At 36.4% G+C, this 8,698-nt stretch overlaps 1 pseudogene; it reads right to left on the minus strand.

The window, feature by feature from the left end:
- Window positions 1-2,712: 2,712 nt before the first annotated feature.
- The window catches only part of LOC114036418, a 15,973-nt pseudogene continuing 9,987 nt past the window's right edge, over window positions 2,713-8,698 (minus strand).

An 8,698-nucleotide genomic window follows, 5' to 3' on the forward strand; every position in this document is an offset into this window, starting at 1 on the left:
GATAGATAGATAGATAGATAGATAGATAGATAGATAGATAGATAGATGAGGGCACAGGGTGAGTTGAAGTTGAAGGGGTCATATCTGGAGAATAAAATTAAGAAGTGAGAGAGGATTATGCTAGGAGAAGGAGAAAGGGAAAGGTAGAATGGGGTAAATTATCTCACAAAAAAAAACAGAAGAGAAAGGACTCTTACAGTGTAGGGGAAACAGGGGAAGGTGAGAGGGAATGAGTGAATCTTATTCTCATGGAATTTGAGTTAAGGAGGGAATAACATACACATTCAATTGGGTGTAGAAATCTGTCTTACCCTACAGGAAAATAGGAGGGGAAAGGGACAAGAGAGTAGAGATGTGATAGAGAGGAGGACAGATTGGGAAAGGGAGTAATCAGAAGCAAATACTCCTGAGGAGGGACAGGGTCAAAAGAAAGAATGGAATAAATGGGGGGAGGGGCAGGATAGGATTAAGAGAAATAGTGTTAGTTTTTCACAGCATGTCTACTATGGAAGTGTTTTGCATAACTGCACATGTATAGCTTGCCTTTTCAATGAGTGTGGGTGGGGAGGGAGGAAGGGAGAAAATTTGGAACCCAAAGTTTTAAAAACACATGTTTAAAAAAATGTTTTCACATGCAACTGGGAAATAAGAAATACAGGAAATGGGGTACAGAAATCTATCCTGCCCTACAGGAAAATAGAAGGGGAAGCAGGGGAGAGATAGCAGGGAAAGCAGACTAGGCGAAGGGGTATTCAGAATGCATGCCACCTTGGGGTGGGGGGAGGAGCAAGATGGGGTGAAAATTTGGAACTCAAAATCTTCTGGAAGTAAATGTTGAAAACTAAAAATTAAAAAATAGAATTAAAAAAAAGAATGCTTTAAAGTCCTGTATTTCATTGGATTTCCATTTTCCCCCTGAAGAATTACACTCAGTTTTGCTGAGAAGGTGATTATTGGTTTTAGTCCTAGCACCTTTGACCTCTGGAATATCATATCCCAAGCCCTCCAGTCCTTTAATGTAGAAGCTGCTAAATCTTGTGTTATACTGATTGTTTCTACAATACTTGAATTGTTTATTTCTGGCTGTTTGCAATATTTTCTCCTTGAATTGGAAACTTTGGAATTTAGTTATAATATTCTTAGGAGTTTTCCTTTAGGGATCTCTTTCAGGAGGTGATCAGTGGATTCTTTCCATTTCTATTTTACTTTCTGGTTTTAGAATATCAAGGCAGTTTTTCTTGATAATTTCTCAAAAGATGATGTCTAGGCTCTTTATTTTGATCATAGTTTTTAGGTAGTCTAATAATTTTTAGTGATTTCTCCTTTTCCTATTTTCCAGGTTAGTTGTTTTTCTGATGAGTTATTTCACAGTCTTCTATTTTTTTCATTCCTTTGGTTTGTTTTATAATTTCCTGATTTTTTGTAGAGTTATTAGCTTCCATTCACTCCATTTTAATTTTTAAGGAAGTATTTTTTTCAGTGAGCTTTTGGACCTCTTTCTCCACTTGGCCAATTTTGCTTTTTAGGGCATTCTTCTCCTTATTGGCTTCTTGGACCTCTTTTACCATTTGAGGTAGTCTATTTTTAAGGTGTTAAGGTATATTTTCTTCAGTATTTTTTGGGTCTCCTCTAGCAAGCTGTTGACTCATTTTTCATGATTTTCTTATGTCACTCTCCTTTCTCTTCCCAATTTTTCCTCTACTTCTCTTATTTGCTTTTCAAAATCCTTTTTGAGCTCTTCCATGGCCTGAGACCAAGTCATATTTTTCTTGGAGGTTTTGGATGTTGGAACTTTGTTGTCTGCTGGTTGTACATTTTGATCTTGTTATGAAAGTAAGATTCTATATTCTGAGGGGTTTGTTTTACCTCTTTTTGCTCATGTTCGCAGACAATTACTTAACTTTTAAACTCTTTGCTAGGGTAGGGTTCTGCTTCCATGTGGATGTACTGTCCCATGCTTCAGGAGTTTTGTGTATCTGTTTTCAGAGATACTTCTAGGGATCTGAAAATTTTCAGTTCTTCCAAGGTGTTATGATCAAAGGAGAGGTGTTTATTCCTTTCCAGTCCTGTGTTCTGGTCTATGAGTGACCACAAGCAATATTTTTTCTGCCTTAGAACTGTGAGCTGGATTCCCTCTCTACCATCACAAGCTCCACCACACCAGCATTCCTCCTTGCCCTAGCACTGCCACCCAGGGCTGGTCTAGATTCAAGTGCAGGCAAGGCAAGAAAATCATGCATCAGCACCAGCAAAGAGATCCCTGCAGTACCCCTCTGATCAGCCACTTGATCCCCCCACCATCTGTGGGTCAAGAGCCCCAGAAGCAAGTGCTGCTGCTTTGGCTGCCTCCCTGGGGCTGTGCTAGGGCCAAGACTGCTTAGTGCACCTCTATCACCCAGGTCTAACAGACCTTTCCCACTGACCTTCTAAATTTTCTTTGGCATTTGTGGGTTGAGACATCTTGGAACCACCAAAGCTCCCCTTCATTCAATCCCCTGAGGCCTACTCCAGATTTGCTGAGGCCTGGTCTTTGCCTATGCAACCCATGCTGAACTGTGCTCCTCTCCCAGCCCAGAGCAACGTACCTTTCCTACCAACCATCTAGGTTGTCTTGGGCTGAAAATTTGTTTCACTCTGTCTTTTTGTGGGCTCTGCTGCTCTAGAATTTGTTTGGAGTTTTTTTTTTTAATAAAATGTTTATTTGCTCTTGGATCAGTCAAAGAGACCAAAACCCATTTGTCATCAGACTCCTCAGACTTCTCTTTCTTCTCTTCCTTCTTCTCCTCTGCAGCAGCAGAGCCAGCACTGGCAGCAACAGCAACAGCACCACTGGCAGGCATAGAGGCTACTTTCTGCTCCCCTGGGCAATCACATCTTCTATGTTCTTGCCATTTAGTTCACTGATGACCTTCTTCAGTTGTTTGTCATCGGCCTCGACATCCATACTGTCCAAGATCTTCTTCAGGTCCTTGGAGTTGGGAGAATCACTGCCACCAAGGATGGCTAGGAGGTAGCCTGCCAGGTAAGTGCATTTTGGTCATCTGGGCTCTACTCGGGTCCAGCCTGGTGATCGTGGGCTAGCGCTGCAGAAATGGCAGGAGCAGCAAGTCCAACCACAGTAGTGTCAAGGCAGAAAAAAAAGCTAGAGTCATTTTTACAGGTATTTGGAGGGATTTGGGGGAGAGCTCAAGCAAGTCACTGCTTTTACTCTGCTATCTTGGCTCTGCCCCTGTTAATTCTCATTTCATATTTTTTTTCACATCACTGTCAATTCTTTTTCATGTTTTCCTCTGCCACTCTTAGCTCTTTAACTCTTGAAAAAATTTTATTTTTTTCCAATTAAAATTTTTGAGGATTTTCCTGTAACTCTGTTCAAATTATTGTCTATTGCTGTCTTCTGAGTTTATATCTTGGTTTTCCCTAGCACCATAATAGTATTTATGGTAAAATTCATTGTTGTTGTTTCCTCATTTTTCAGCATATTTCCTGACTTTGAATATTATGTTAAAGTTGGGTTCTACTCACCATTGAGTAAGGAGACACTGTCATAAGGTTCAGGCCTTTTTCTGATAATGTTTTAAATTCTAGTTTTGGGATCCTGTAAGTTTTTGATCAACATGTAAGGTGATGTGATCCTGGAAGGAGTATCGTTACTATTCTCCCATTCTGTGCTTTCTCCTAACTTCCTGTATTATATCATCAGACATCATTTTGGCATTTCAAATTGAATGTTGAATAGATATATTAACCTTAACAAGCTCAAAACAGAACCTGTTATTTTCCATCTCTAATCCCAATGTCTCATCCTAATGATCTTATTGCTCTCAAGAGCACCATTGTCTTTCTAGTCACCCAGGCTCACAACCTAGGTAGCATGGTAAACCTTTCATTCTCTCTCTCTCCCTCTCTCTCTCTCTCTCTCTGCTCTAACTCAAACCATTTTCCAAGTCCTGTTGATTACAACTCTATAATATCTTTTATATATGACACCTTTTCAGCTCTTACAGTGCCACCACACTTAAATTCCTGCTTAACATGGCCATTTCCTACCTTTCTAATATTTTTTCATCTTACTCCCCTCCATACAATTTTCCATCAATTAATGATAGTTTCTTTGATTTCCCTTACCCAAGACATTCTACTGACTGTCTTCCCAAATCCCAGAATTATATCCTTACCTTCACCCCTTAAATTTCCTATTTTTGTTCAAGACTTATCTTAAGACAATAAGAGACTTTTCCCAATCTCCACACCACAGAGCTAGTTCTTTCCTTGTGGAACTACTCTCATTCTCTTACTCTCTCACTATCTCTCTCTCTCTCTCTCTCTCTCTCTCTCCACACACACACACACACACACACACATGCATACATGATCTACATATACATATATGTATATACATATGTATGTATACATGCATACATCCATGCATATGTGTGTATCAGTAATTATACTGTGAACTCCTAGAAAGCAGTGACTTTTTTGCTTTTTTTCACTTTTATGTCCTCTTTTATCTTGTATTTTTTTTTTACCTTTCTTTGTATCCATAGAATTTAGAATAGCACCTGCCACATAGTGAGTGCTTAATAAATGCTTGGTGACATGACTGAACAGGTAAGATTTTTATTATTGAAAGAATAGGCTTTTCCTTTCATCACAATCTTGGAATCAGTAAAAAGAGATTTACATTTTCTTAATAGCAATTCAACCCAATGTCCTTTTCCTTTACAACTCTAAGCCCAGATTGTTTCCATTTGTATTTTCTGTGCCTAAGGTATAAATAGTTCTTCTACATGCTCCTTACAGTCTTCATCCAAATGTATGTTAAAATCTGGGCAACTGACTTGGCCTTTCCCATATAGATATATAGACCAGACACCTTTGAGTTATTAAACATCTCTTCTAAGGTGATTTGCAGTGTTGCAAGCCTTAATGTAATCCAAACAATGTTATGTACAAGCTGGTGATACTAGAACACCTCACCATTCACATGGAATCCTTCATTGACATGTATTCTTCATTAACTCTCTTCAGTGACCATGGCAAAGAACTTGTGGGCATTTAACTCTCTTTTTAATGCCTCTTTTGATGCTTATTAGCAAAGGGTCATTGAACAGGATTATTTCTCTCTTTACATTTTATAAGTAATCCTAAATGATTGTTGATATGGGAGAAAAGTTCCTTGCTGTAAAACAGCCTGCAAGTCAGCCTGTGGTTCTAACAAATATTTTTTTTAACAAAAAAAATAACTGCAATGAATTTATTATATCTTCTGAATTGGACAGGTAATTGGGGTCAATTGTTGAACATTTGGAAAGGCTTTTTATTCCCTATTAATGTCTGAATGAAGAATTCTTTTAATTATTGCATAGATGATTCTTAAGAAATATTTGTATTAATGGAATAGTATTCACATAGGTCAGTGCAAAAATAATTTTTAACATATTTTGGTGTTAAGTTCTAGGTGGTTTTGTATGCATTTGATATCTTCTTTTCCTTTAGGTTATTGATATATTCATGAGTCAATACACATTTATTAAGCATCTATTTTATCCCAAGAACTTTCCCCAGCACTGTGCATACAGATTTAACAAAAATAAAACAAAACTAACTTTTAACACAGTGGAGTCAAAGAAAACCAAAATTAGTGCATCTAGAGAAGGCAAAGTTTTTTTTATTAATTTATCTTAACTTATCAAAAATTGCTTCCATAAGGTTTTGAGTTTTAAATTTTTCTCCCTCTCCCTCCCCATGATGGTGTGCAATCTGATATAGGCTAAACATATATAATCCTATTAAATATATTATCACATAAGTCATGTTGTAAGGAAAAATTAGAAATAATAGGAGGATCCACAAGAAACAGAAAACAAAACAGAAGAAGAAAATAGAAAATAGTATGCTTCAATATACATTCAAACTCCATAGTTCTTTCTTTGGATGTGGAAAGCATTTTTCAACATGAAACTTTTAGGAGATATTTTGGATCCTTGCATTGCTGAGAAGGGTTAATTCTATCAACATTAGTCATCACACAACATGTCTGTTAAATTGTACAATATTCTCCTGGTTCTGCTCACTTCACTCAGCATCAGTCCATACAAGTCTCTCCAGGTTTTTCTGAAGTCTGCCTGCTTGTCATTTCTTATAGTACAATAGTAATCCCTTACATTCATACACCACAACTTGTTCAACCATTCCCTAATTAATTAGCATTCCCTCAATTTCCAATTCTTTGCCACCACAGAAAGAGCTATTATGAATATTTTTGTACATATGGGTCCTTTTCCCATTTTTTATGATCTCTTTAGGACACAGCCCTAGAAATGCTATTGCTGGGTCAAAGGCTAGGCACATTTTTATAGCCCTTTGGGAAGAGTTCCAAATTACTCTCCAAAATGTTTGGATTATTTCACAACTTCACCAACAATGCATTAATGTTCCAATTTTCCCACATCTTCTTCAACATTTATCATTTTCCTGTTTTATCATGTTGGCTAATCTGATAGATGTGATGTGGTACCAAAGAGTTGTTTTGATTTGCATTTCTCTAATCAATAGTGATTCAGAGCATTTTTTGATATTACTATAGATGGCTTTAATTTCTTAATCTGAGAAATGCCTGTTCATATTCTTTGACCATTTATCAATTGGGGAATGACTTGGATTCTTATAAATTCAACTTAATTCTCTATATATTTTAGAAATGAGGCCCTTATCAAAGACACTGTTTGTAAAAATTCTTTCCCAATTTTATACTTTCCTTCTAATCTTGGTTGCATTGGCTTTGCTTGTGCAAAAACTTTTAAATTTCATGTAATCAAAATTATCCATTTTGCATTTTGTAATGTTCTCTATCCCCTGTTTGGTCATGAATTGTTCTATTCTTCATAAATCTGATAGGTGAACTATTCCTTGATCTCCCAATTTTCTTATAGTATCAGCCTTTATATCTAAATCATGAACCTATTTTGAGAAGTCAAAGATTTTGCACATCATTGATGCCAAAGAAGTTAAAAAGTTCAAAGTTAGAGGACTTCCACTTCTGGAAGCCAAGATGGCCGAGTCAAAGGTAAGTCACTCTCATCTTCTTGCATCAACCTCTGAAAGCCAAGAAAATATCATCCCAGGAAAAATTCTGGAATGGCTGAACCAGAAGAAAGACAGGGTTCAGCAGTCCAGTAACCTAGGTAGCTTGAGGAATTAATGGGAAAGGCCAATATTGCCTTGGATAAAGGGGAGCGGTGTCAAACTGGAGGCATCCCAGCAAGTTAGCAGAAAGCCCCGCCTCAGCATTCCAGGAGGAGATACATGTCACATACACAAAATTTGACCATGTACTAGGACATTAAAACCTCACAATCCAATGCAGAAAGGAAGAAATATTAAATGCATCTATTTTCAGATCATTATGCAATAAAAAGTATATGTAATGAAGGGCCATGGAAAGATAGGCTAAAAAATAATGGGAAAGTAAATAATCTAATCCTCAAAAATGTTTCTGTCAAACAACAAATCATAGAAACAATCAATAACTTCCTTCAAGAGAAGGACAACAATGATACAATATACCAAAACTTATGGGATGCAGTGAAAGTAGTTCTTAGAGGAAGTTTTATATCTCTAAATGCTTACATTAAAAAAAATAGAAAAAGAGGAGATCAATGAATTGGTTATACAACTAAAAAAAACTAGAAAAAGAACAAATTAAAAATCCTCAATTAAACACCAAAGTAGCAATATTGAAAACAAAGGAGAAATTAATAAAATTGAAATTAAGAAAAATATTGTACTAATAAATAAAACTAAGAGCTGATTTTATGAAAAAAAAACAAGAAAATATATAAACCTTTGATTAATTTGATTTTAAAAGAAAGAAAAAAACCAAATTACCAGTATCAAGAAGGAAAAGTGTAAATCTGCCACCAAGAAAGTGGAAATTCAAACAATAATTAGGGAATATTTTGTCCAATTGTATGCCATTAAATTGTACAATTTTAGGGAAATGGATGAATATTTACCAAAAAAAAACCATATAAATTGCCCAGATTAACAGAAAAAGTAAAATACTTAAATAACCCCATCTCAGAAACAGATATTGAACAATCCATTGATGAACTCCATAGGAAAAAATCTCCATGGCCAGATGGATTTAAAAGCTAATTCTATTGAACACCTATTTTTTCAAATCAATAAATTTATTTATTTTTAGTTTTCAACATTTACTTCGACAAGATTTTGAGTTCCAAATTTTCACCCCATCTCACTCCTCTCCCACCCCAAGATGGCATGCATTCTGAATACCCCTTCCCTTAGTCTTCCTTCCCTTTTATCCCCCCCCTCTTCTCTTATCCCCTTCTGCTTCTATTTTCCTGTAGGGTAGGATAGATTTCTGTGCCCTATTTCTTGTATTTCTTATTTCCCAGTTGCAAGTGAAAACATTTTTTAAACATGTGTTTTTAAAACTTTGGGTTCCAAATTTTCACTCTTCCTACCTCCCCACCCACCCTCATTAAAAAGGCAAGCAACTCAATATATGTTATATGTGTGCTGTTATACAAAACACTTCCATAGTAGACATGCTGTGAAAAACTAACTCTAGTTCCCTTAATCCTAATTCCCTTAACCCCAATTTCCCTGCCCTGCCCATCTATTCTATTCTTTCTTTTGACCCTGTCCCTCCTCAGAAGTATTTGTT

This window comes from Vombatus ursinus, unplaced genomic scaffold, assembly GCF_900497805.2.
Source record: "Vombatus ursinus unplaced genomic scaffold, bare-nosed wombat genome assembly UNPS02009835.1, whole genome shotgun sequence".
NCBI lineage: Eukaryota > Metazoa > Chordata > Mammalia > Diprotodontia > Vombatidae > Vombatus > Vombatus ursinus.